Source organism: Symsagittifera roscoffensis, chromosome 2 (assembly GCF_963678635.1).
Source record: "Symsagittifera roscoffensis chromosome 2, txSymRosc1.1, whole genome shotgun sequence".
Classification (NCBI taxonomy): domain Eukaryota; kingdom Metazoa; phylum Xenacoelomorpha; order Acoela; family Convolutidae; genus Symsagittifera; species Symsagittifera roscoffensis.
Genome location: NC_087063.1, coordinates 69,488,771 through 69,516,009, shown reverse-complemented (window position 1 = coordinate 69,516,009; position 27,239 = coordinate 69,488,771). Strand labels below are relative to the sequence as shown.

At 32.6% G+C, this 27,239-nt stretch overlaps 1 protein-coding gene across 1 annotated transcript in view; it reads left to right on the top strand.

Moving 5' to 3' along the window:
• The first annotated feature begins 23,349 nt into the window (after positions 1-23,349).
• The window catches only part of LOC134840350 (F-BAR domain only protein 2-like), a 284,611-nt gene continuing 280,721 nt past the window's right edge, over positions 23,350-27,239 (top strand). The window contains exon 1 of the mRNA XM_063856113.1: positions 23,350-23,360. The gene's annotated coding sequence lies outside the window, so the exon portion shown is untranslated. The remainder of the gene's footprint in view (positions 23,361-27,239) is intronic.

Genomic DNA, 27,239 nt, shown 5'->3' with positions numbered 1-27,239 from the left:
TGAAAACTTCTGTTTCGTGGTGGATGTACAATTTGTCTATTTATTTCAAGTGTATTTTGGTTTTGACTAATGTTTCTTACTCTACTGAATTCTTGTGGTAATGTGGGGTACAAGTTATATGTTGGTTCACTTAGGGTGCCTGTCGCTGAACTGGTTCTAATGGTTCGGATAAGCGGGCGTGTCGTTCTCCAAAAGTGTATGGATTATCTTTGAAAGAAATTCGTGTGGATGTTTGGGGGTTTTGGGTAGTTGTAGGTATTGTTGGGTTTTCTTGGGATGATGTCGGTGAAGACTGATTTTGTGATTGTTGGTTAGCAATTTTTGAAAGTGTTCTGATTGATTTTTTCTAGTGGAGAAATTTATGTTTATTGTAAATCAATATTTGGATTACGAGCAATAGCTCTGACGCTTTCGGGTGAAAATTTTTTGAGTGATTGCATTAACGTAGGGTATGGAGTAAGGAGATAGTATTTATCTTCATCAGGCTTCAATTGTACTAATTGTGGCTGTTTTCTGATCCACATGGGACTGCGGTATCCCAAAAATATGTTCGTCTTGAAGTGTGTCGACAAAATGTACTTTTTTTTATAGAATAAAAGGATTCTTTTATAACAACGTTTATCTTCAAAAACATATAGTGGTGATACTTTTTTGGTACAAGTATAAAACCATAAAATATTTCCTTCGTAGTCTAGAAAATTTGATCTATTTCCTGACAATAAGTATCCTGCGTAGGGTATTTTTAATACTGCTAGTGCGAGTGATTGTAGGATTTGTGTCCTTTCCAATTCGCATAATTGGTGAAGTGTTTCTAATTCGGAGAGTGACATTTCTTGAAAAATTCGACTAATTGTGTTGTCTAAATTCATATCTAAGTGAATATCATAATGGATATTACCGAAGTAGGTGTTATTCATTAGTGATAGTTCTTGTAAACGTGTACTTCTACTGTCATGGGGCTTTTGTTTTCCACCAGGTTGACCTGTGCTTTTTTGAAAGTTAACTAGTATGAATGATGTTCCTTCATTTAGAGGATGACTTGTAGCATAAGGGTCAAATTTTATTTTTCCAGTAGTCATGTCAAAACCTTTTTCGTATTCGACAAGTATTTCAGAATATTGTGTTTTATAAAGTGGGTTTCTGTATTTGCATGCAATTTCTGTTTCTTGATATATTTGGAAACGTGTTAATTTATTTTCTATATCATGAATATTTCTAAAATCATTACTTTGTTTTCGGGATGGATTTACTTTTTCTTATGGGTTGTTTTCGTCTAGTATGGTTTTTTTTGTCTAGTTTTATTTGTCCTTGATATCTTTCAAGCTGTGCTTGGTGTACAGTATCGGCAAAGACTTGGACAATTACTAGTTTCCTGTCTGTGTTTTTATTTCTTGTGATGTTTAGTCTGAGTAGTTTGTTTTTACAATCATCGGGATATAGATGTAGGAGTCGTTCTATATTACTTTGATAGAATGATTCGTGATCGAGTCTGTTTTTATTTCCGTTTGAAACTTGTGAACAATGTACTTTCTTTTCGGAAAAGGTTGCTGTAAATTTATATCCTGTGACTGCTGTTGCTCGGGCTTTTGAATACAGTGTTGCTATTACATTTGTAGTTTCTATAGCTTGTGATTCTGTTTCGCATTGTGATACTTGATTTATTGCATATTTGTGTAGTGTTTTTTGTTCGTTTTCTTCACAATCGTAGTGTGTTACTAATAAATCCTGGGGTCCTGTGCGAGGAGAAGGATTTGTGTTCTGGTCGGAAAATATTAGAAAAAAGACGTGTTGAAATGTTAATATTTTTAGAATATACATCTGTATGATAATCCTGAGTATGGGTTATAAAATGTTATATAACCAATTGTGTTTTTGGTATTTTTATCGTACTTATATATTACTTCAGTTGTTATAAATGGTGGTGGTAGCGATTGAGCTGTTATATTTGGTGGATTTTTTGGGTAAGGATGTTGAACAAAATTATTAAGTTTGATCGTGATTTCGAATTTTAATTGGAGACTATTTTGTTGGAGTATTTGATTATTGTGTTCACGAATATCTTCCTGGATATCTTGTCTATATTGTAGTCTATTGAGTGCCCAACTGTGGAGTCGGTTACTTTCTTGATGTTGTCCAAATAATGGTGGGGGTGCTATGAAGGTGTTCCAATCTAATAGTAAAGGGATATTTGTTGATGATTGTTCTCGATATCTAGCGTCGAGGTTATTTGGAAAATTGAAAGAGAAAAGCGGCAGTGAAATCTGGCTTAATGATGGTGTTGACGGTAGTGATAATGTTTCTAGTAGTGATGATGATGTTGTATCCGTAGAAAAATCTATTGGGTCGTTTACTAAGTTTGGTTCACCTTGTGTATATGAGTGCGTTGTCCAATATGGTAGTCGTGTTGTGGAATTGGGGGGTTAAAGGGTTTTTCACGTATTTGTTCAGATGTTGGTGTTGAACCTAAGTAATCTGAGGGTATACTTGAGGGGCTACGTTGTGTAAGGAGTGGGGGAGTTTCTGGTAATGTGCTATTTGGGTTTTCTGAAGAAGTTGGTGTTGGTGATTGGGGTATATCAAAATGAACTCTAGGGCTTTGAAAACTTCTGTTTCGTGGAGGATGTACAATTTGTCTATTTATTTCAAGTGTATTTTGGTTTTGACTAATGTTTCTTACTCTACTGAATTCTTGTGGTAATGGGGGGTACAAGTTACATGTTGGTTCACTTAGGGTGCCTGTCGCTGAACTGGTTCTAATGGTTCGGATAAGCGAGCGTGTCGTTCTCCAAAAATGTATGGATTATCTTGGAAAGAAATTCGTGTGGATGTTTGGGGGTTTTGGGTAGTTGTAGGTATTGTTGGGTTTTCTTGGGATGATGTCGGTGAAGACTGATTTTGTGATGGTTGGTTAGCAATTTTTGAAAGTGTTCTGACTGATTTTTTCTAGTGGAGAAATTTATATTTATTGTAGTATTCTTCAATGAAACTAATTAAAAGGATTGTTGCTATGGCGAATGTGACTATTGCCTTTTTTATACATTTGCACATTGTCAATATTAGGGATGATAAAAATGTTATGAAAATTACAAATAGTAAAAAAATATCTGTTCTACTAAAAATTGTTCGTATCATTTAAATAGACTTTGGATTATCGTACCTGTGAATATGATCAATGATTTGGGAAAATTGGAGATATATTTCAATTAGGGAGTAGAAAGTTAAAAAAAACACTGCAAAATTTTTTTTAAATGATTATAAAAGCTTCAAAAGTATCAAATAGATATATAAAAAAAAATTGAGTAGTATGAAAAAGTTTATTAAAATATTTAAAATTGTAATTTTAAAGATATTGACTGATCGAGAGAAGAGCATTTAAGAAATGATTTCTTTGTCGAATATTTTTTGTTGTTTGAGGCGAGATTCAAGTGTGGTCGAGTTATTTATTGATTTTTTGACAAGTGTTTGAGTTTTGTGAAAAATTTTGCGTGTTTGTCAACATGTTATTTTGAAAAATGAAAATTCAAAATGATCCAGAGGTGCAAAGATTATTAATTTTAAAATTAAAGTTGTTTTTGAAATTCAACAACTTTCTTTAATATTTTAGATTGTGGGATGAATGTTTTGTAGTTTTTACGTGGTTGATTTCTAAGTCGTGATAATTCTCTATGTTCTGATTTTTCTACTGGTTCTTTTGGTAGAATTTTTTCTATCGTTTTCCTATTTTTTCTTCCTTTTTGAGATATTTTTTGTGTCTGTATTGTTTTTGTATTGTTTTGAGTTGTGGTTTGTTTTTGATTTTGTTTTTCATGATGAACGTTGTGTTGTTCGCCTTCTTCTTTTTCGGTATATGAAAGATTTTGAATAACTTTTAAACCTGTGAAAGAATATAATTGGGTTAATTCGCGTAGCGCGTACTCTTTTGGGTAGTAGGGCAATAGATTGTTGCGATGTTGAACACTTTCCTTTTGATTCGAGTCTGTGAGAGTATACGTTACGTCAGTGGGTTTGGCAATTGTTTGGTATGGTCCTTTTCGAAGGGTTTGTAATTTTTAGAAATTCCTTTCTGTGTATTAAAGTTAGGTATTAAGACAAATGTTCCAATTTTTAAATCTGTGGCTGGTGTAAAGCGTGAATTATTTTGGTCGCTAATATTTTGCCTTTGTAACAATTTTTTTGTTACTTTTTGGTAAATTTCATTCTGTTTTTTATCTCTATTTAAAAACCATTCGGAGTGTGTGCCGGAGGCTAATTTAAGAATTTGTGGCTGATGAAAATGATCTCCATCATGTGTGTGTAAAGGTAGGTTATAACAAATTGAGTCTTTACTTGGTTGGCAATAACCTTGTGCATTTTTATGGGAGTTTGCTGTAAACATAATTGGTTTACGTGGTTTTTGATAAAAAACCATTTCGTATGGTGATATTCCTAGAGTTGTCGTGGTTTGTGAATTATATGCTAAGGGAAATAATTTTACATCTGTTGACCATTCTGTGTATTTTGTATCAATTCCATTTATGATACATCTGAGATAATCTTGTAGTGAACGGTTCATACCTTCGACTAAACCGTTTGTCCAAGGTGCATGAGATGTACGTGGCTTATGGTTGATGTTATATAAAAAACATAGTGTGATGATTTCATTATTTATGAATTCTGTACCGTTTTCTGTAACTAAGATTTCGGGTAATCCGAATTTAGCTATCCAATGTTCATAAAGCGTCGAGTAGACATAATACGCTATACAATGTGGTACTGGGTTGAGTGCTACATAATGTGTAAATGCATAAACAATTACCATAATGTAGGAGTTTCCTTCAGAGGATGGTGAAATTGGTCCTTTTGTATCGAATGAAATGCGGTGGTTAAAATATAAATTTTGTCCTTTAAAATCTTGTTTTTGTGCTATTTGTTTTTGATTTGGGTAAGGTTTATTTAATTGACATACTATACAATCATTGCATAATACTTTTATCCAAATTGGTGCATTTGGGAAATAAAAATTTTGTGTAAAGTTTGAGCATATTTTCTCTGATCCGGAGTGTCCTTTAGTATTTTGTGTATGTGAGATGTTAAAAGCTGTTAATGTTATACTTAAAGGAAGACAAGGAACTTTAGAATCATTTAATTGATTTTCTAAAAGATCTGTATTTTCGTTAATTGCTGTGTTATTAAATTTTCGGAAATATCGAAGGAGTGTTTTATTTCCTAAAATTGTGGTATCTGCTTTTACGGGCTTAGTTTTGTATTTGTGCCATGATTTTAATTAAATAATTACTGGGTCGAGGTTTTGATATTGTTTTAAGAGTTCAAGTGTAGTTTTATCTGTTGGGGGGAGAAAATTTTTTTCAATTTCTAGTTTTGATAAGGGAATTGTGTCAAGTGGGTTATGTAGGTCAAAAACTTCAATTTTTGTGTATTTTGAATTATTTGTTTGCGGTCCTGATAAATTTATTTTATCGGTTAAAATTTCTTTTTCGATTAATGGAAAAAGGTCTTTTTTATGCGAGTTGTGTTTTATTTTTTTTTTGTTGAGTGTTTTTTTATCCATTGTGAGTATGGAATTGGTTTGAAAGTTGATGTTCCTAGTAAATCAACTTCGTAGTGAATATTTTGGCAATCTAAGTAAAGTGGAAAATGTTGTAGGTTATTTATCTGTGATTGATCAATGTTAGTTTTTACTGCGTATTTGCATTCTAGTCGGGGTGATGTTTCATCTTTTGCGAGATAAAATTTATTTTTTTTGGGTATTTCAACTGTAGTTTTTCGTGTGAGTAATTCAGGTGGCGTATTTCGACTTAATGTATCTGGTAACGCAAGATTTTTTCCCGCTGTCCAAACTATATGTAAGTTTTGAAATTTCTTTAGAATTGATTGAAATCTATAGAATCTATGATTTGGATTTGATTTTTGTGTAAAGAGAAAAATAATTGGTTTATGATCTGTGAATAGAACTGTTGGGTGTTTTGATCCAAGTGTCAGAAATTCATATTCTGTAAGTGTATAAGTTATAGCTGTATATTTTCTCATAAGAGTTGAGACTCGTAGCTCTGCTTGAGTGAATTATCGTGAATTTGCTGATATAAGGTTCATTTTATTTGTACCACTATGTGATTGTAGCAATGCTGCGCCGATGCCAAAATTTGAAGCATCGCACAATGCATAGAATGGTTGATTTGGATCTGGAATTGTATTTGAAATTTGTTCAGTTAAAAGTTTTTTAATTTCTTCAAGTCGTGTTTGATGTTCAGTGTGCAATTCAAAGTTATTTTGTTGTCTGAGGATATTATAAAAGAGTCTTAAGTATAATTGCATTTTATAAACAAATTTACTTAGGAAATTTAACATTCCAAGGAATTCTTGGATTTTCTTTTTATTTGTTGGTGGCTGAAGGTTTTGAATAGCGTCAATGCGTGATTTTAATGGAGTGATATTATTTCGTTCAATATTATGCCCTAAAAATTTAACTCGTGTTAGAAAGAAGTGTGATTTATCGGGAGCAGCCTTCAGATTTTCGTTCTGAATTAATTTGTGATACTGTTCTAAAACTGTAAGCATTTCTTCTTTGGTTTGTGATTGCATAAAAACATCGTCTAAATAGGTGATTGCATTTTTCTTGAGTATTAGTGGTCTAAAAATTTTACTCATAAAAGCTAAAAAGCTGCTGGTCCTATGGATATTCCATAGAATAAGCGATTAAATTCATATTGTTAATTTCCAATAACAAATTGTGTTAAGCGTTGTGATTGTTCATCTAATGGCATTTGGTTGTATGCACTATTCATATCTGCGGTTGTGAAGTATTTTCCATTTATCTTTGTCAAGATAACTTGTATTGGTTCAATAGGCCAATTACATTTTGATTCATCAATTAGTGAATTTAGATTTATCTTGTCTAAAACTATTTTTAGTGATTCGCCTTTTGGTAGAATGATAACAGGGTTGACAAAAGTGTTACCTTTTGGTTGTTCTTCTTTATTTTTTGGTGAGGTAATTTTATATTGTTCTAAAATGTCAAGTAATCTGTTTACTTTGTCGTGTAAGTGAATTGGTACTTTACTGGCTCTTTGTTTTTTGAAAACTGCGTCCGGTTTTAACGGGAGATGCAGTGATGAACTGATTTTTCCAACGTCAAATTTTGATGTTGCGTAGACTGTTGAATATTTCAACAGTTCCTTTGCTAATTTATCAAATTCGGTTTGTTTAATTTGTGAATGTTCAAAATTAAACATTGTTAAACATTTTTGTTGTTATTTTGTGTAATTTGTTATATTGAATATTGGTATAAAATATGGTGTTTTTGTGAAGTAATCTGTTTTTCTTTTTTCGTTACTTATTTTTTTATTATTGTCAAGAATTGTGAATTGGCAAATATCTAATACTTGGAGTATATTATTAATGCGGTAGGCTACTTCATTTATAGGTGATATTGTAGCATTTGTTTTACAAAATCCTAAAAATCCTAAAGGTAATGTTACTTGATATGGTGTATTGTTATATAAGTGTAACGAAATAATATCGGAATTCGTGTTTTTCAAATATTTTATAGATGAGATCGTGATTTTGAAAAATTTGTGAATAGGTTTAAATTCGAAGTCTGACATAAAAAATTGTTGTTTATTTTGACTTTTATTATACTGGTGAACTTGTTTTTTTGAAAAATTATATATATTTCCTGATAGTGGTTTCAGGTAATTCCGTTGTTGATTGTAAATTGGGTAAAATTTTGAGAAAAATGGTGGTTGTTTGTTTAATCTCTGGAAAAATGTTAGGGCTGTATTTTTTGTTTTTGTGTACTTATCTTTGATTAGTATTTTACTATTTAAGATGTTGATTGTTGGTATATATTTAGATAAAAATGGTGTGCCAATGATATTTTGCTTAATATCAGTAGTATAAAATATTTGTTTAAACGGTTTGTTTAAAATTTTGTTTTGTTCCATTGTTCTCGTGGGGAGAAGGAATAATTGGATTTTTCCATAATTTAATAATGTTGATCCTTGTGCTGTTGCTAGTTTACTAGAGGTTTCAGGAGGCGTTAATTTTGGATGTAATGTTTTGATTTCATTCCAAGTGAGAATATTAATAATATATTTGATTCTGCTCTTGAATCAATTAAAAAATCAATTTCAAGATCTGTTGGTTGAAATTCTTTGTTTCTTGGGCTTTCTAAGAGAAATAGAATTGTCCAAATTTTTTCTCTGGGTTGTTCTCTTTGTATATTTTGATAAATATGTTTTGTGTTTGAGCATTGTGTTTCATCTTTTTCATCGGGTTTAATTACCGTGTTAATTTCGTTTACTTCTTGTGCAGTTTGTGTAGTATCGATGGGTTCAATATAATAATTGTGAAGGAGTTCCAATTGATTTTAATATATTTGTGAAGTAAAAGGTTGTTCATATATGATAGGTTCATAGTCGTTTTCGACTGTTATCATATTTACAGAGATGGTATTATCTGTATCACTTTCTGTATCTGACGATTCACAATTTATATGATTTAGTTGTAGTTCGTTACTTCCTATGTCATCAATACCTGGGGGGTCTGATGTTGTTTCTTTATTTGTTTGCAGTTGATTAATGTGTCTTTGATGTTTTGGTGTGCTACTTCTGTATCGATGTTTAGAATCATGGTAATGGTTATTATTCCTGTGTGGTGACTGGGAATAATTTCTGTATTGATTATTGTAACTTGAGTTTCGATTTTGTGAATTATTTCGTGATCTGTTTTGATAATTATTGTTTGATCTGTGATAGTTTGATCTATTATATGAATTATTTCTTGATCGATTGTTCGGGTAATTCTGATTTCGATTGTTTGAATAACTTCTATTTCTATTATGTGAATAGTTTCTGTTTCTGTTGTATGATGAGTTTCGTGATTGATTATTGGAATAGTGTCTATTCCTTGGGTTTGATTGGGAATTGGATCCAGAAACAAATTGTGTTGTATTGGAATTTGATCGTGAATAGTTATTTTGATTATTTTGGCTATTCGATCGATTATATCTATTTTGTGAGGAATTTCGTGTATTTCTTCGTTCGAGTGATCTACCTCTATAACTTGAGTTATATGGTGATTGATTCCTTGTGTAATTTGTGTTGTTCGGAAGTGGTTTTCCTGAACTGTTATTACTATATATATTTTTGTTTGGTAGATTTTGGTCTTTTTTCATGTATTGATAGAACGATTTATTTGGTTCTTTATGCTTTTGATGTTTATTTTGATTGTCTTGTTGTTTTTGTCTACATTCGGAAATACTGTGTCCGTGTCAGTTATTACACCATTTTTTGAAAGATGGTTTGCCTTTAAAGTTTGGATGTTTTTCATAGATATTTAGTATTTCAGTGATTTTTTCAATCAGGTCTGTGTCTGATTCCTGTATGTTATTTATATGTGTAGTGTTTGTTTCAATTCGATTAAAATATTGTAGTTTTAAATTTTGTGTTTCTTCGAGTTTCATTGTGATTTTTGCTTGTTCTAGTTTATCTACTAATTTTCGGAAATCTAAGTCTGGTTCTCGAATTGATGAAGGATGAGATGCTCTCTTCTTTATAGCTATTTTCCTTAATTGAGGTGTTAAGGTCATCATTAAAATTTCATTAATCATGTCATTTTTGTGTTTTTATAGTCATGTGTATTAGGTGAGAATGCTTTTTGAACTAGTGTTTCGATGCGTACTGCTAATTGTTTAATTGTTTCATTTGGTAATCTGTGAACTTAATTACATAAAACTCTTTGGTGTTGTTTGTTTCTTTCAGAGTCAAACATTTTTGAAAATTCTTGTGTGAATCTTTTTCAGTCTGATTTTATTTCTATGGGTAAAACTGAAAACCATTTTTGAGCTGCACCATCTAGGGTTGTTTGTATTAGTGCTGTGCGTCTATGTATCCATTTTTGATGTAGTGGCGTATTAATTGGTTCGGGTCCTATATTTAAAATTAAACTTGCTGTTACTGCATTTAGATAATCTTCTACAGAATATTCAGGGTCTGTTCCTGTGAATACCATCAGTGGTTTATTGGATGTTATTGATGATCCACCCATGAGGTATGGATTCATTGTCATCTGTAGTGATTCTGCGGCATTTGGGATTTGTGAAAAATTTGAAAGTTGATTTTTTGTTATTTCGTGTTGCTGAAGGTAATATGGAAGTGGTATTTCATTTTGCATTTGAGATGGTTGATGAGAATGCATTAACATTGGGTTTTGTGGCTGTATTGGTTGAATAGACAGTGTATTAAATGGGTTTGGTATATGCATTTGTTGTGGGTTTTGTATATCTGTTGGGTTTTGTGGGCAAATTTTCATATTTTGAGATGGTTTAGATTGTCGCGGTCTCTGTGTGCAATATTCTTTAGTATATGGTGCAAAAATATCTGGTTGGTGATAATCATCTTCATCACATGATAAATAGTTTGTATTATATGGTGTATGTTGGTTATTTTTATTTTGTTGAAAAAATGGGTAATTTTCACTCTAATCCTGTGTAAACTGTGAATTATCTGGAAAATTTACTGAATTGGTCGATGTTTTCGGGAGATTTCAATAATGGGAACATACGTGATTTAAATTTTGTCTGTTTTTTCGGGGAGGTTGGTTTGTTCTTGGTTTGTGAGCATAATTTTAATTGTGTTCTGCAAAGGTATTTCTTGTGAATGGTTTTCGTGTTTTTGACGGTAATGTCATTGGTCTATACGTTTGATAGTCCATTTGTGAATATTTTGGAGCAACCGAAGGTTTAACGTTGATTGTAAGGTTACTTGTGTTAGTGATGTATCTGTATTCCTTGGTCTTGTCAGATTGGGGTGTATTGGTGATATATTTTGTTGTGTAGTTGTTGTTGTTGTTTGGACAATTTCTTCATTTATGAAGTGTGATGGTGTTTGAATATCTAGTTGTGTAAGATTTCTGGTTCCATTAAAGTTTTCATTATATATGACGGTCGAATTTAAAGTGTTATTTCGTGTATCAGGTAAAAATGTATTATAATTCAATGGTGTTGCATCAATGGTTGATGGTATTACTTTTACATAATCTCTGTGATAAGATATTGTACTTATTGCTTGACTTGAGATAGCTTGCGGGATATTTAGAAATGCATGATGAGACCATTCTGGGTACCAAACGTAGTCTGATTGTTCTAAAAGAACATTGTCGTCATTTGTATTTTGAAGTCTAAATTTTTTTCTTGCTTGTGAAATTAAATCTAAATTGTGGGTGAAATAATCTATTATAAACCATGCTAAACTTTTTTGTAAATCTTGTTTAGTGTGTTGTGAAACATCTTCTTTAATGAAATTTTCGCGAATTATATGTAGAAATGTTGAAAATACTATGATTTCATTTCGTACTTTTGTATGTCTGGATGTTTCAGTTGATGATATACTTTGAACTTCTGTTTTTTCTATTATAGATATATAACTATATATTATTGCAAAAACTTCATTAGTGAATATGGAGTTTGCTCTTTGTGAATTATGGTATTGTATGCTTTTGATATATTCTATGAATACTTTTGAAAATTCTAATTCAATATCGTCTGTTTGAATTACATATTTACGATGGGCTGTATTTGGTGTGCTGAATTCTATAGTGTAGATTCCATATTGTTGTGTTATGTCTTTCAAGACAACACGAACATATGTCTTTCAAATAATGTTCAATATTTTGTCTTTTGATTTTTACATCTGGGAGTGCTTGTTTGCATGGGCTGATTCCTGGTTCAAACTAATTTACGAGTAAGTTCTTGCAAAAATCGTGTTGTCCTCTAACATCGAGTGAATCTATAAGAAAGGGAAAAACTGCCTCGTCATCTGGACTATCGTCACTTTGAGTGTGGCTCATTTTTTCGTTTGATGACTGTTAATATACAACTATCGATGTGTCTAATTGGTTGATTCCAATTATACAAGTGTACTGGTTTGTGTTTGTTTTGCTTTCTTATTCTTCTTTTTCCTCTTTTTGATGAATTTGAAGTTGTTTCGTAGTCGGAAAAATATAATTGATCAAGGATGGGACAATTTTTATCTATTTATGCTTTTAATTTGTATAGTTCGTCTAAACTATTGACTTCTGATTCAGAAAAGGTATTTCTATTTTTTGAAAATCTTTTTCGTGTGATTTGTCTTTGTTTGTTTATACGTTTCCTTTTTATTGTTTGTCGTTTTGTTCTAATGTATCCAACTGTTTGTGTATGAGGTGTGATTACAAGATCGTTTTTTTTGTTAACTATTTCACAGTTGTGTAAAACGATTGTTTGTTTATTTCCTAAATTTTTGAATGACATAAGGTTTAGGATGAGGGATGCAAGAAGTTGTTAGTTATTTCTATTTCCTTAGACTGTTAGTCCTTAGGATATTTTGGTTAGCTTAACCTGGGTCTTTTTGTTCAGGGTTGGAGAGAAAAGTATATCGATTCCGAAGAATGACTTTTTACTTTCTCGTGGCTAGTTTAAGCCAAAGTGTTGACTTACTTAATCTTACTTAGGGGCAGTGATTGTGTTCAAGGGTTGGAGAATTATAAATCGATCCACAAGGTTCAGGTATAATTAGAACGCAAGTAGTTTGTTAGATACTATTTTAATTTTACTAAGTCTAAGATCTATCCTGGGTCTGGTAGGAGGAGGGTTCAAGTGAAGGATGAATAACCGAAGTTCTTCACTGTTTATCTTAATTTGAATGGTTAGTTTTATTGAAAAATTTCTATTAGTCCTGGGTCTTTTGGAAAGGTTGGATAGTGAATCGACGTTTGAGGTCGTTAGACACTTGCTAAGTGGGTGGGGAGAACAAAATTTTTCTTTTAATTCAAGGATACGCCTTGATGATCAGGTTTTAAATTAAGTGAAATAGAAAATTTATTTAGATCCAAGGATAAGCCTTGATGATCTGATTTTTAAAATTGAGTGAATTTAAGTTTAAAATTGTTTAAATTTATTTAAGAAAAAGATTTAGTTTTTCAATGATATTAGTGAGCTTATGGTTGCTGTTATGTTTAGGTGATGAAGCTTAAACAACAGGATGATTTATGATTACTAACAATTTATTGTCATGCTACTAATTTTTATTTTTATTTTCAATAAATATTTTTCAAATATGTTTTATAAAATACTGCAGAAATTAAGAAAATGATCTGAGATCTTTTTATCAATCGTTATTGTACATTATTAATTTTGTTTAGCGCCTGAAATGATCATGAAGATTTACTTCAAAATTTTATGTTTGCAAATGAAAATCTAAATTCATTGTTAATAAGATTCTAAATATAAAAGTTTGAGTTGGCTTTTGCCGTGCAACCATAAAACTAAATGGTAAGTTTCTACTTAGTCGTATATCGTCTCTTGTCCGGGGTCTTCTTCCAATACCGGGTAGTTCTAGTATCGTGCGGAATATCGGCTCTGATCTATTGAGTCGTAGAGACATTTCAATTAAATTATTATCGTATAACATTTTGAAAATGTTTAGTCTAAATTCTAATCTATATTTGGTTAGTTCTAAGCTATTAAGGTCTTATTCGAGATTTATGGTCGCACCAGATGAGTTATAACCGAAGGTTGTTAACTCATAGAGTAATTTCGGATAGGGTATACCGTCTGCTCGTCGCGCTATCTTATTTTCGGCCGGATAGATTCGTGCAACTTCTTAGTCTAATAACGATCCTAATCTTACTCTTATACTTACTAGTCTCAGGGTGTTTAACTAGTCTCTGCCAGGATCAATAGATCTAGAGTATGCTGGTTTATTGCGGCAGCTGAAGTTCTCTTGGAGAGGCAACAAATTTCTAAGTTAATTTCAAATCTCTCTGGTGCTGAAATTACAAGTAATTTCAGCACTTACAAATAAGTGGGTTCTTAGTTAGATGGATTGTGATTGGTTAATATTAAATATTTTACAGTGGTAGTTTAGATCAGGTTCCACAATGCACCACTTGCTCCGACAACGACGAAAAGGTTATTCCCAGTCAGTTATTCATTCCCATTCGTCTGCGTCTGGCAACTTCTGAACGTCTGACCACTTTGATTGTTGCTTTTTCTACAGTTTTAATCCATAGCATATCATTGAAAGCTATCTCTCAACATCTTGATCTTGCAAAATCTTACAAGATGGAGGTTATCTTGCAACATAACCTGACAATGAAATTTTTCAAAAAATTTTTTTTTCTGAGCGCTAGATCTATTTTGACTACGGTCATAAATAATTCCAAGTTTTTTTTGGTAAAAAAAATTAGGTTGACTAATTTTTGAAAATGTTCATTTTCATGCTCATTTTTGTTAGGTTCATATTATTATGACGGTTATGTTCACGGCGGAACAATTATGTTCATGCTAATATGCGGTTACCATTTTTTACTTTTTCTCTCATGTTGATTTGTTTACCCGGGTTGACAAAACATGCTTATCATACAATTTTCATAAATGAAAAAAATGCTCATCATGATCTTTCATACAATTTCATAGAGCAAAAGTAAGTGTATGAAAATAGCAAAACAAGCATTTTTTCCCTACTATGAAATTTTATAACAAACATTTTTTTCCATACTCTGGGATTAAAATTTAAGCTTTTTCATCAGTCTTTTTATCCCCAAAATTGTATGAAATTAGCATGGTAAGAATTTTTTCCCTAGTATGAAATTCTATGATAAGCATTTTTTCCAAACTAAAAAATTATATGATAAGCTTTTTTTCCATAAATGAAAATACAAAATGTTTTGATACAATCCGAAACAAAAACCAAGCGTTGTCATAAGAAAACCCAGAGTGTAACTGGCAGTTACGACACAGATAAACTGCATTTGGTGATTTTAGCCATGTAAAGTAAACTTGGAATTATACACCAATATTGTAACTTTTTGTATATGGCTAGATAGTTTTTAGTTTGAAAATTTTCGTGGTTGAGAAAAACGGCCTGTTTTTTCTGGCCTCCTTTTTTATGACCAGAAAGCTTCAAAAGAGGCAAATTTTTTAAATGTTGTATGAATTTTGTATGAGAAGCATTTTTTCTATAGACTTCATATATGAAACTGTATGATAAACACTTTTCTTCTATGGACGTCAAACCGGGTAAGTATTTATAAGATACCACTACACTTCATACACAAACGCTATAGAATGTCTGCGCGTGTAAAACTTTTTTTTCTCACAAAAACCATTTCTTTAAAAATCTTGCCTCAAAAAAAGTTATGTTTGAAGGAGGTTATCTTGCAAGCTCTGGCGATATCTTGCAAGAATCTTGCAAGATTCTTGCAATATAACCTCCCTCATTCGACAAGGGTTATCAATTGACAGATTTGAGTGACATATTGTGACATGTCGGGCCATCAAGTATCCATTCATAATTATGTGAATAATAAGTGGGCGTAGAATGCGTTAATTACCTTAATTGGGTGTGCTTTCAGGTGCAAAAACAAATATGCCTAAATTTTCAATGAAGTTCGAAAACCACTTGATTTATACGGGGAGATAAAACACAGTTTTTAATTCAGTCATTGTGTGGCACAGTTATCAATTCAAATATTTTAAATGTAGATAACAAGACTTCTCTGTAATTAAAGTTGAGCCCCGAGTAATTCGACCGCATTGCATTTTAAGACTAATAAAAAAACGCTTTGTGGTTGAAAGTTTTAAGAAACGATCGAAAACAAAGATTTTTTTCTCAGTTCATATTTTTGTCTTCAACTTATCACACTCTACGTTGTATTTTTTGCATAATATTTTGAATGCACATTGCTTGTGTGAGCGCAGGAGGATAATCAAATTTTTCTTTAAAAAACTAACTTTTTTTTTGAAGATCCCTAGATCTCCATTTTTCCAGAAGGGTAGCGTTCAACAGTATACGTGCTTGATTTTAATTTTTTTTCGGCATTAAAAATTGCTGTGAACGGTTGCTGTGAAACGAGTGTAACTAAATTGATTGTTTTATTTTTGATGCTGAAAGTGTAACGCGATTTATATCCCGCACCACAAAATTGCTCCAAATTCAAGTTAGTCAAGATAATTTGTCTAAATAATGCCATAGACAACTTGAACTTTCACTCTTAAAAAAGATATTATCAGTTTAAAAATCATAGTTTGTCAAAGTATCATTTAAAAAAATTACTTGAGAACAGTTAATGCCCATTAACTGTTCTAAATAATTTTTTGCTTAATGGAACTTTAATTTTTGGTTATTGAACTTTTTGGCTAATGAAAGTCAAAATATTTGAGATTTTTCCCCTGATACGAGCAGTCTTATTTATCATTTTTATTTAACATTTTAATTGTTTCGACTGTTTTAGGCAGCCATTTTGACGGATTTTCATCATATCATCCGAAAAAACTAAGATTGTTTGTTGCTCAAATTTGAAAAAAAATGTATATAAGATTTTAAATATTGCCAGTTTTGCCAATTTTGAATAATTAGGGCGTGATATTTTTTTGCTGCTGTTCAACGCAAGCGGAGCCATAATCCATTTTGGAAAATGTTCCAAATTTAATTGAGGCATATTATAAAGTCTATTCGATATGCTAAATTTTCCGATTTGTTAAAAAGATCACTTTGTAGTTGAGAGCAGAACGACTTGAGCGTAGAATGTTGCAAGTGGTCTTAAAACTGAAGCAAAAAGATTTGCCTCACTGAAAAACTCGTCAACAAGTTTCTATCTTGTAGCTGTACCTCATGTCGATGTCCACTATTGATAACGAGTAGTTGTGATTCATTACGACTCAAAATGGTTAAGTCGCCGTGAAAGTTCTGCTCTTTTTTATCAGAAATTTCTGCAAAATTTTCATGCTCGAGCTTGACTTTTAATAGTGCTAATAACTATAAATGTTTTTTTTTGTGTCTTGTTTGAAAATTTGAGCTTATACGCAGGTGTTCATTGAGTCGCTCATGCAAAGTTTGTGGTTTTATAGCTTTCAACAAACTTATCGGACAGCTTCTTAAGTTTCTGAAATAGTTTGACTTTGAGCCAGTGGAATAGTAGTGAAAAAAATCAACCGATTTTTTGAAACTGCCTTTGAACTGTCAAAAAAGCAAATCAAGTTGGTTGTGCTTTTTCAGAGGTCAGTTTTTTAATATAAGCTTAAGCCGTTAGCTTCAAAACAGTTTTCATTCAGCAACAATCGGAGATGCAGTTTTTCAATAAAAAAGAACGCATAATATAGAGAGTTGCAAAAAGTTCAGACAGACAAAAATAATTAAAAAGAGCAATCTGCCAATTTTGAGCAACTTTTGCATGCAAAATTCAACTTTTAGGTGACATTGAGACATACTTTCTGTCTGAAAAATTAGCTTTTGCATGCAAAAACTGTCTGAAAAAGGTCATTTGCTCTTTTTAATTACTTTTTTCTGTCCGAAATTTTTGCGACTAACTATACGACGACAAAAAACCAAGCGCGAAACTTCAAAGAACTATTATAAATTGCAAAAATTGGAACTGACAAAAATCATTTAAAAGAGCATTCTGCCAATTTTCAGCAATTTTGCAAGCAAATTTGATAATTTAGCTGACCTTGAGACATACTTTCTGTCTGAAAAACGAGCTTTGCATACAAAAATGATCAGAAAATCGTCATTTGCTCTTTTAAATTCTTTTGTCTGTTCCAACTTTTTGCACCCTCGATATTTCTAATAAGTTTCAGCTTGAAGGTCAAAATTATTTCAAAAATTTAGGACGTCATTCCGGTTATTTGAATTTTCGTTTTTCTGTGGTGTAAGCCTTCTAGATTCGATTAAATCGCGGTTATAAAATTCTATTACACCAGAGTATATTGAGTTTTTGAGCCGCACTAACTCCAATGTTACCCTTAGTCGGAGTCGCAACTTGAATTTCAATGTTTTCTTTCTCATCGCAGGTAAATTAAATTTTAAAAAATTTGATGTACGCAACAATAGGAAATGAGAAGTTGCGGATCTTGTACTTTCACAAGATGATTTTTTCAAAAAAAATAAAAACGTTGGTCGAATACAGTTTGGTTCATCTATTTGATTTTCCGTGCTCTCCAATACAGGACATGAACCCTATTTTGCAAACGTTTGATTCAAATAAAGTATAACAAGAATTGATCTATACATTAGGGGCGAAAGCTCATTTTTAAAAAAGTAGGATCGATCGGCCGCAGATGGATGTCAAAAATTAATTACAAAAGGGGAACCCTTCAGCTGGGAGAGGTTCAAACCCCCTTATGATGACGCTGTGAACGAAACTTTACGTTGTAGTTTAATTCAGTTCGTGTCTTTCAAGTGAAAAACAAGATGATGGATAAAAACAAGGAACTAAAAAATTATACAAAAAATTTTCAGGGAAGAAGCTCCACTTTTGTTTCTTTCATACGCTTTTTTATTTGAGTTTTAATATAATTCCAGAAATCAAAAAACTTTTTTTCCGATGATTTAAAAAGAATTGTTTTAGATAAAAAGTATTTATTCGTATCAACGAAACAAGCTGAGAGGTAATCCATATCTATCAAAAAATGGTTTGGTAATAATAAGCTACAGTTGGAATCGGTAGGATATTGCTTTAAAATTGTTCAAAATACTGGTAAAATACGAAGTTGAGTACGACGTTCAGTGACTATTACAATATAATCTCCAGTACAACATAGCTCAAGCAATCGAACAAGCGAGTGTACTTGAGCCCTGAATGTTTCTGATTTAATTTTTCTGAGGTTCGTAGGTGTGCGTAGTGGTGGGGTGGCGTAATGGAAATTTAAAAAAAAAGATTCATTCTAAAAGTTTTTGAAGATAAGGTTGTACATCCTCACGCTCCCTCCAAAATCAGCTTTTAAAATAGTTTGAAAATCTTCATTCTAATTTGTTTACCTTTTAAAAGGTACCTCATGTCGATGTCCACTATTGATAATGAGTAGTTGTGATTCATTACGACTCAAAATGGTTAAGTCGCCGTGAAAGTTCTGCTCTTTTTTATCAGAAATTTCTGCAAAATTTTCATGCTCGAGCTTGACTTTTAAAAGTGCTAATAACTATAAATGTTTTTTTTGTGTCTTGTTTGAAAATTTGAGCTTATACGCAGGTGTTCATTGAGTCGCTCATGCAAAGTTTGTGGTTTTATAGCTTTCAACAAACTTATCGGACAGCTTCTTAAGTTTCTGAAATAGTTTGACTTTGAGCCAGTGGAATAGTAGTGAAAAAAATCAACCGATTTTTTGAAACTGCCTTTGAACTGTCAAAAAAGCAAATCAAGTTGGTTGTGCTTTTTCAGAGGTCAGTTTTTTAATATAACTTTAAGCCGTTAGCGTCAAAACAGTTTTCATTCAGCAGCAATCGGAGATGCAGTTTTTCAATAAAAAAGAACGCATAATATAGAGAGTTGCAAAAAGTTCAGACAGACAAAAATAATTAAAAAGAGCAATCTGCCAATTTTGAGCAACTTTTGCATGCAAAATTCAACTTTTAGGTGACATTGAGACATACTTTCTGTCTGAAAAATTAGCTTTTGCATGCAAAAACTGTCTGAAAAAGGTCATTTGCTCTTTTTAATTACTTTTTTCTGTCCGAATTTTTTGCGACTAATTATACGACGACAAAAAACCAAACGCGAAACTTCAAAGAACTATAATAAATTGCAAAAATTGGAACAGATAAAAATGATTTAAAAGAGCATTCTGCAAATTTTCAGCAATTTCGCAAGCAAATTTGATAATTTAGCTGACCTTGAGACATACTTTCTGTCTGAAAAACGAGCTTTGCTTACAAAAATGATCAGAAAATCGTCATTCGCTCTTTTAAATTCTTTTGTCTGTTCCAACTTTTTGCACCCTCGATATTTCTAATAAGTTTCGGCTTAAGGTCAAAATTATTTCAAAAACTTAAGACGTCATTCTGGTTATTTGAATTTTCGTTTTTCTGTGATATAAACCTTCTAGATTCGATTAAATCGTGGTTATAAAGTTCTATTACACTAGAGTATATTGAGTTTTTGAGCCGCACTAACTCCAATGTTACCCTTAGTCGGAGTCGCAACTTGAATTTCAATGTTTTCTTTCTCATCGCAGGTAAATTAATTTTTAAAAAATTTGATGTACGCAACAATAGGAAATGAGAAGTTGCGGATCTTGTACTTTCACAAGATGATTTTTTCAAAAAAAATAAAAACGTTGGTCGAATACAGTTTGGTTCATCTATTTGATTTTCCGTGCTCTCCAATACAGGACATGAACCCTATTTTGCAAACGTTTGATTCAAATAAAGTATAACAAGAATTGATCTATACATTAGGGGCGAAAGTTCATTTTTAAAAAAAGTGGGATCGATCGGCCGCAGATGGATGTCAAAAATTAATTACCAAAGGAGAACCCTTCAGCTGGGAGAGGTTCAAACCCCCTTATGATGACGCTGTGAACGAAACTTTACGTTGTTGTTTAATTCAATTCGTGTCTTTCAAGTGAGAAACAAGATGATGGATAAAAACAAGGAACTAAAAAATTATACAAATAATTTTCAGGGAAGAAGCTCTACTTTTGTTTCTTTCATACGCTTTTTTATTTGAGTTTTAATATAATTCCCCAAATCAAAAAATTTATCTTCCAATGATTTAAAAAAATTATTTATTCGTATCAACGAAACAAGCTGAGAGCAATCCATATCTATAAAAAGATGGTTTGGTAATAATAAGCTACAGTTGGAATCGGTAGGATATTGCTTTAAAATTGTTCAAAAACCTGGTAAAAGAGGAAGTTGAGTACGACGTTCAGTGACTATTACAACATACTATCCAGAACAACATAGCCCAAGCAATCGAACAAGCGAGTGTACTTGAGCCCTGAATGTTTCTGATTTAATTTTTCTGAGGTTCGTAGGTGTGCGCAGTGGTAGAGTGGCGTAAAGGGAATTTTTAAAAAAAGATTCATTCTAAAAGTTTTTGAAGATAAGGTTGTACATCCTCACGCTCCCTCCAAAATCAGCTTTTAAAATAGTTTGAAAATTTTCATTCTAATTTGCTTACCTTTAAGAGAACAACTGAAAGCAATTTGATTTGCTTTTCAACCAAAGTCTTACAAAGTGAAATAAAAAGCTTACTTCACTGAAATCCTTCAAATGTGCTTGTACCATTAACTCGATCGAGGTTCGTGACTAAAGACGGTGTTAAAATTGATCTATCTGCGTAACTCAAAATGGTTAACTCGCCGGGACTTAGCATGAATGAAGAAATTCGGTGTTTTTTTGCTCAGAACATTTTACCAAATATTCATGCTCGAGTTTCACGTTCAATAGTTTCTATAAATTATAAATGTTTTGTTTGCATTTTTCTAATGGAAAATTTGAATCCACACGCAGGTGTTCATCGAGTCGCTCATGCAAAAGATGTGGTTGTTTTTGCACCATTCTACGCAGAAACGTCATTTTTAGTTTGGATTGCAATTTAAAAAGAATTGTCTAGCAATTAAACATATGTCAGAACATAACTGATCCGCATAACCTGCAATGATACCATTAGTCGTTTACTGGAGTCTCTTTTTGGTTTTCAATCTTTTCAGTTTCATCGCAGGTAAATTAACTTTACTATAACTTCTGATGTACAACAGGAGCTAAAAAGGGGCAGATTTGGGATTTTTTCAAAGAGCTTTTTGGTCGATCAATTCGATTTTGCCGTGCTTTCCAAAAAATGTATAAAGAAGTTTTTTTTTAACAACTATTACTTTTTGTTCGTGCCAAAAGAACCTTTAGAAAAATAGGGTCGAGCGGTTACAAATGGACGTCGATAAATGAAACCAAAAAACCTTTGACTGGTAAAGGGGTCGAAATCTTTAAAGGTGGACCTCCCCTTCTCCCTCTAAACCCACCCCTGTAGCTAAACAATAGTCTGCGGGTGAATTGATAAATGAGGCGATAGCTGAAAAGTTTTAACTAAACGTCAATTTGGAAGAACGTTCATCACAAGCAGCCGTCTTTGTCTACTAGTATGCAACCAGCTAGTAGATGACACCTTGCGCAAACTTATTTATAAGGAAAGTAACCACAGAACAGTCTTTTTAGTTGACCTTGAACAAAACTTGAATCTACTTAACAATCTCCCCTTGAATCTACTTAACAATCTCACCAACCAACTACTAAACAGGGGGGATATTAGTAAGTAGATTAAACCGGTCGAATTTTTGACCATTCTGAATGCACCAAAAGTAGAATTCGCTATAGAAAGCTCAGTGAAAATATACTGTATTTATTCATAGGGGGAATGGGGATTGTTAATAAGATACCACAGGGGGAGGGGGGTTGTTAAGTAAATCCCAAAGCTTTTGTTCACTTGTATTTATTTCACTTTGTTTCTTTCAAATGAAATAAAAAGAAGATATTACAAGAGGGCATTTACAATATTTTCAAGAGGGTTGCTCTATTTTTTCATACGCTAATTTTTTGCAAGTACAATAAATCGACAAATCAATTTTTTTCTGGTTTTAACCGACTAGTATAATAAACGGATTTAGGTACAGAAGATAGCGCTGTTTTCGAACCAGCAAAACAAGCTGAGGGCGATCAATATCTATCTGAAGATGATTTGGTAATGATAAGCTACAGTTGGCAGCAGCAGGATATTGCTCTAAAACTGTACAACAACCTAGCTGAAAACGATGTTATGGTGTTTATTGACTATTACAACATGACATCCGAAAACAACGTAGCGCAAGCAATTGGAGAAACAATCGAACAAGCGAGCGTACTTTTAATTGGCTTATCCGATGACTACCAAAAAAGTATTTATTGCCGTCAAGAAGCGCTTTATGCTTTTCAATTGAAAAAGAAATTGGTGTTCCTTGAGCTGCAGAAAGATTTCAAACCAACTGGCTGGTTAGGTTTCATACAAGCCGAGCATATGACATACAGTTTCTATGACGGGGTGGACTTTGATACGAATTTCGAGAAACTTCTGCAAAATGTTGAAAAAAATCCAGTGCACAGTTTGGCCGCGTAATGAGGCGCCGACTGGATGTATCGATAAGTTTTGATGTATCAATCAGAAAACAAATTGGTGTCAATAATGTATCTAAAAAATCTGATGTATCAATAAATGTTTAAATTTAAATTATCTTTCCTGCGTTCAAAAACAATCAAACCTTCTCAATTGCGGTTACCAGTTAACTTTCAAAGCTAGATTTAAAATGCAAACAGTTTCTGGTTCTGATGGGGCAGTGGTTCAGATGGGGGAAGGGTTGTAAAATGGCAAAAAGGTAAACGTTATCATGGAAAGGTTAATGGAATCGTTTCGCAATTTGAGACAGCTTAGATTTAGAAATGGAGCAGGCCGTACACTCGCTTTGCAAATTTTCCGCATAAGTCATTTGATAAATGCAGAAACTCTAAAATGTGCTCGACGCGAAACAAAATAAAGTAGAAAAAACCCATTTTATTTTGATTTTCTACTTATTAAATTATCCTTTATAATGGATTTCAAATAAAATATATTGCATTCTGGATTTACATTCACTTTTAGTCCAATTTTGTTGCGTGAGTATAAGATGGGGCTCAATTTTTTATTACAAATTTTTTTAACCACAAAAACTCATGATAATCAATTGCTTTTAAATTTTCTCGAATGCGGGTAAACTTTTTCAATTTGTTTTAAGTCTCTGAAAACTTAAAGACGCGCTATTTTCGATACACTTGATGTTTTGAACTTAATTATAAATGTTTATCGTTCATAGTTGTATAATATGATGAGAAAGTTTTTCAGGGGGGGTTAAACTGGGTTTAGAACTCACAAACTTTTTGTTCTTGACCACATGAAGTTTTGGTACATATGTGGGAAACTGAACTCCATAGCCATTTTTGTTCACATATGTCCAACAAATCTATAACTTATACACTATTTTGTGCTGAAACAACAAGCATAGGAAACAGGAGGCGCATAATTTAAGCACATTTGCATAAAATTTGTCACTGGACTCCTCAATTACAGAAAACCGGTCAGTGATTCATGTAAATTTCTTTTTTTATTGGATTCCATAGACGGTTCATTACTTTCGACCCTATTTTGTCTATCCTATGCCATTCTATACTATAATATCCTACTCCATATTCCAATTAACCCTATGCCATTCTATCTTATGCAAAGTTACACTATAATTGAAGCAATTGAAGCTAACCCGTTGTCTTTGAAGAATACAAAATCACTATTTCAAATTCGAAAAATTAATTTTTGCTCGTGATTAAATTATCGAAACAAAAAAAAACATTTGCTTGCTCAAAATGAAAATGAAATCAAAGATTGAGCGAACAGAACTTTTTAAAATAATTTTCATTAAATTAATGCCTTGTGGCATTATCCTTAAATCCCAAATCGAATTAGCTTATTGGATAGAGCATGTCCAATGTGCAAAGGATTAACTCACTAAAAAGTTAAAACAAACGTTTTAACTGGAATAAAAAAAACTGTGGGGTTGATTAAACAAAAATGGAATGAAGACTCGACAGTATAAAACAAGACGGTACTGGGAGCGGAGCGAAGGAGTGACAACTGCCTTTATCATTTCCCAAAATATTAGCCTTGTTCGACAACGGAAACCTCCGAAAACTAATAACTTTTAGAAATAAATAAGAATTTTAAAAAATTCAAGCTGAAAACTTCATAAGTTCAAGCAGAATCAAAAATAACCTAATTGTCCTAGAGACACACATCGTTGCAATAAACTCGTTGGTAAAATTTGATTCTCTCATTCATTTTCTTGCGTTGTTTTGCGGTTAAGCTTTTTTTTGTCCATAGTTTTCCAAGTATTTATTACTGATTTGCAGTATTTAATTTAATTCGTGCACATAAGGAGTGAGAAGACGGGTGGTTTCCTTTAAAATGAATATCAAGGCCAAAATGTCATCCAGCAACTGCTTCTCTGAAAGATCTTTGATGGTAAAAAATAGTCCCTGCAGCTCCTCTCAACACACTGATTTTCATGTAGCTGCGTTAGAAGCATGTGGCCTCGTCTGCAGTTTCTTTGATTTTTCTAGCAAGTTTTGGACCGGAAGTGGATCCAGAGCCAAATTGAGTATGTTATTGCTTTCATTTAAGCGTTTCAGTCCCACTTTGTCCAATTTCTATGATAATATGACATCTGATAACAACAGAGCTGAAGCGATTGCAAAAAAAAAACGAACGCGCGAGCTTAGTTTTATTTGACTTTTTCGACGACTACTAAAATATTTTTATTGTTGACAAGAAGCACTCTTTGTTTTTCAACTGAAGAAAAAATTTGTGTTCACTGAATTAGATTTTATACAAGTGAAGCATAAGACATACAGTTTCTATGAAGGGGCAGGTTTGATACGGATTTTGGGAACCTTCAGCAAATTTTTGAAAAAATTAATCCAGCACAGTTTGGCTTGGTAGTCAGGCGCCAGCTTGATTTATAGATAAGTTTTGGTCTTTCAGTCAAAAAACAGTTTGATATATCATTAATATATCAATAAACTTGATGTATCAAGAAAAAAACTAATTTAATGTACCATTTCTGCGTTCAAAACCAACCCAACTTTCGAAGCTGACTTTAAAGCTAACACTTTAAAGCTACAACTAAAAGGCGAACAATTTCTGGTTTTGAGCGAATGGAGACTACATACACTAATTGATCAAAACTTCTTAAAAGACTATTTTTACATAAATGAAAAATCACCAGTCTGTTTTAGCGGAAACAAGTAGCCGACGAAATTAGTGAAACTTGTTTCAATTTTTTTAAAACTCTTCGAAATTGTTATGGCACGCTTGACGTTTTCAATTTTATTATATATTCATTTGGTGCATGGGGTGTATGATATGTTTCAGTGGGAATTAAACCGGGAGTAAAAACTCGCATTTTTTGTTCCTGACCACGCCAATTAGGCATTTTGTGTTCACATATAATGAACAAATCTACAGTTTTTGAACTATTTTGTGCTAAAATAACGAAGCAAGGAAACAGGAGACGTATGAAATAGGCGTTTTGCTTAACGCTTGTCACTGAAATCCCTTAATTATAGACCATCGGTCAGTGATTTGTGTAAATTTTATTTGTTTTCGGATTCCATAGACGGTTTCGTGACTTTCGACACTTTTTTTAATCTACCCTATGCCATTCTATACTAAGACATCCTACTGTATGAGCCTTTTTGCCCATTGTTTTCGAAGTATTTAATTGTTGATATGCAGTATTTAGCTTGATTTGCTCAAGAAAGGTGTGAAGAGACAGGTGTTTTATTTTGAAAAGAGTAGCAACGCCAGGATGTCCTCTTTATTCCAGTAATTGCTCCTTTGTAGATTTAATAGAGTCGCGGCAACTCCTTCCAACTATTTAGTTTGATGTAGCTGGGTTGGAAGCATCTGGCAAAAAAAGCATGATGTTGGAAGCATGTGGTACAAGAGATTCGCGGCAACTCCTTCCAACTATTTAGTTTGATGTAGCTGGGTTGGAAGCATCTGGCAAAAAAAGCATGATGTTGGAAGCATGTGGTAAAAGAGATTCGCGGCAACTTCTTCCAACTATTTAGTTTGATGTAGCTGGGTTGGAAGCATCTGGCAAAAAAAGCATGATGTTGGAAGCATGTGGTAAAGGAGAGTCGCGGCAACTCCTTCCAACTATTTAGTTTGATGTAGCTGGGTTGGAAGCATGTTGCCTCGTCTACAATGTTTTTGATATTTCCAACAAAATCAAACCTGAAACCTGATTAATTGTTTTAGATCTCCTCAATGGCGATATCAAAGCGACCACCTCAACTGCTTAAAAGTTTTTGTCCAGAATTGAAGGCAGAGCCACATTGAGTTTGTAACTGCTATCATTCAGGCGTTCCATTTTCCAGCTGAAGGCCTGTCACAAAAGAAAAAGCTACTCTATTAAAGCTGCGGTGTGACTCGGCGAATGGTTTTAGTGCTGCTCGTTCAAAATCGAGGAGACTAGAAGAGGCTCGGTATTTTAGGTGCGCTTTAAACTTAGCAGTTCAAAATCGACAAAGGATGAGCTTTACATTTTTTTTGTTTGGTTTCAAGTTTTTTGTTTTGCTTTGAAATCGCCATAGTATTAGGTTTTACATTTTTTGCTTTGTCCTTAGGACAAAAACCAAAAGGTTTCTCATTTGAGACAAGCAACAGATTGAGTGTTAAGAATCCGACAGATAAATTGAATTTAGAAATATGACATAACATCAAACATATTATTTTCGCAATCCGTAACTTTTTGAGTCCAATTAAAGAAACATCTTTTTCAAAAACTTGGTATTTGTAAACCGCAGCCTGTTTTTTACGGGCTTTCAAATTATTTTTTATCAGAAGAAACTAAAAAATTAGAGCGT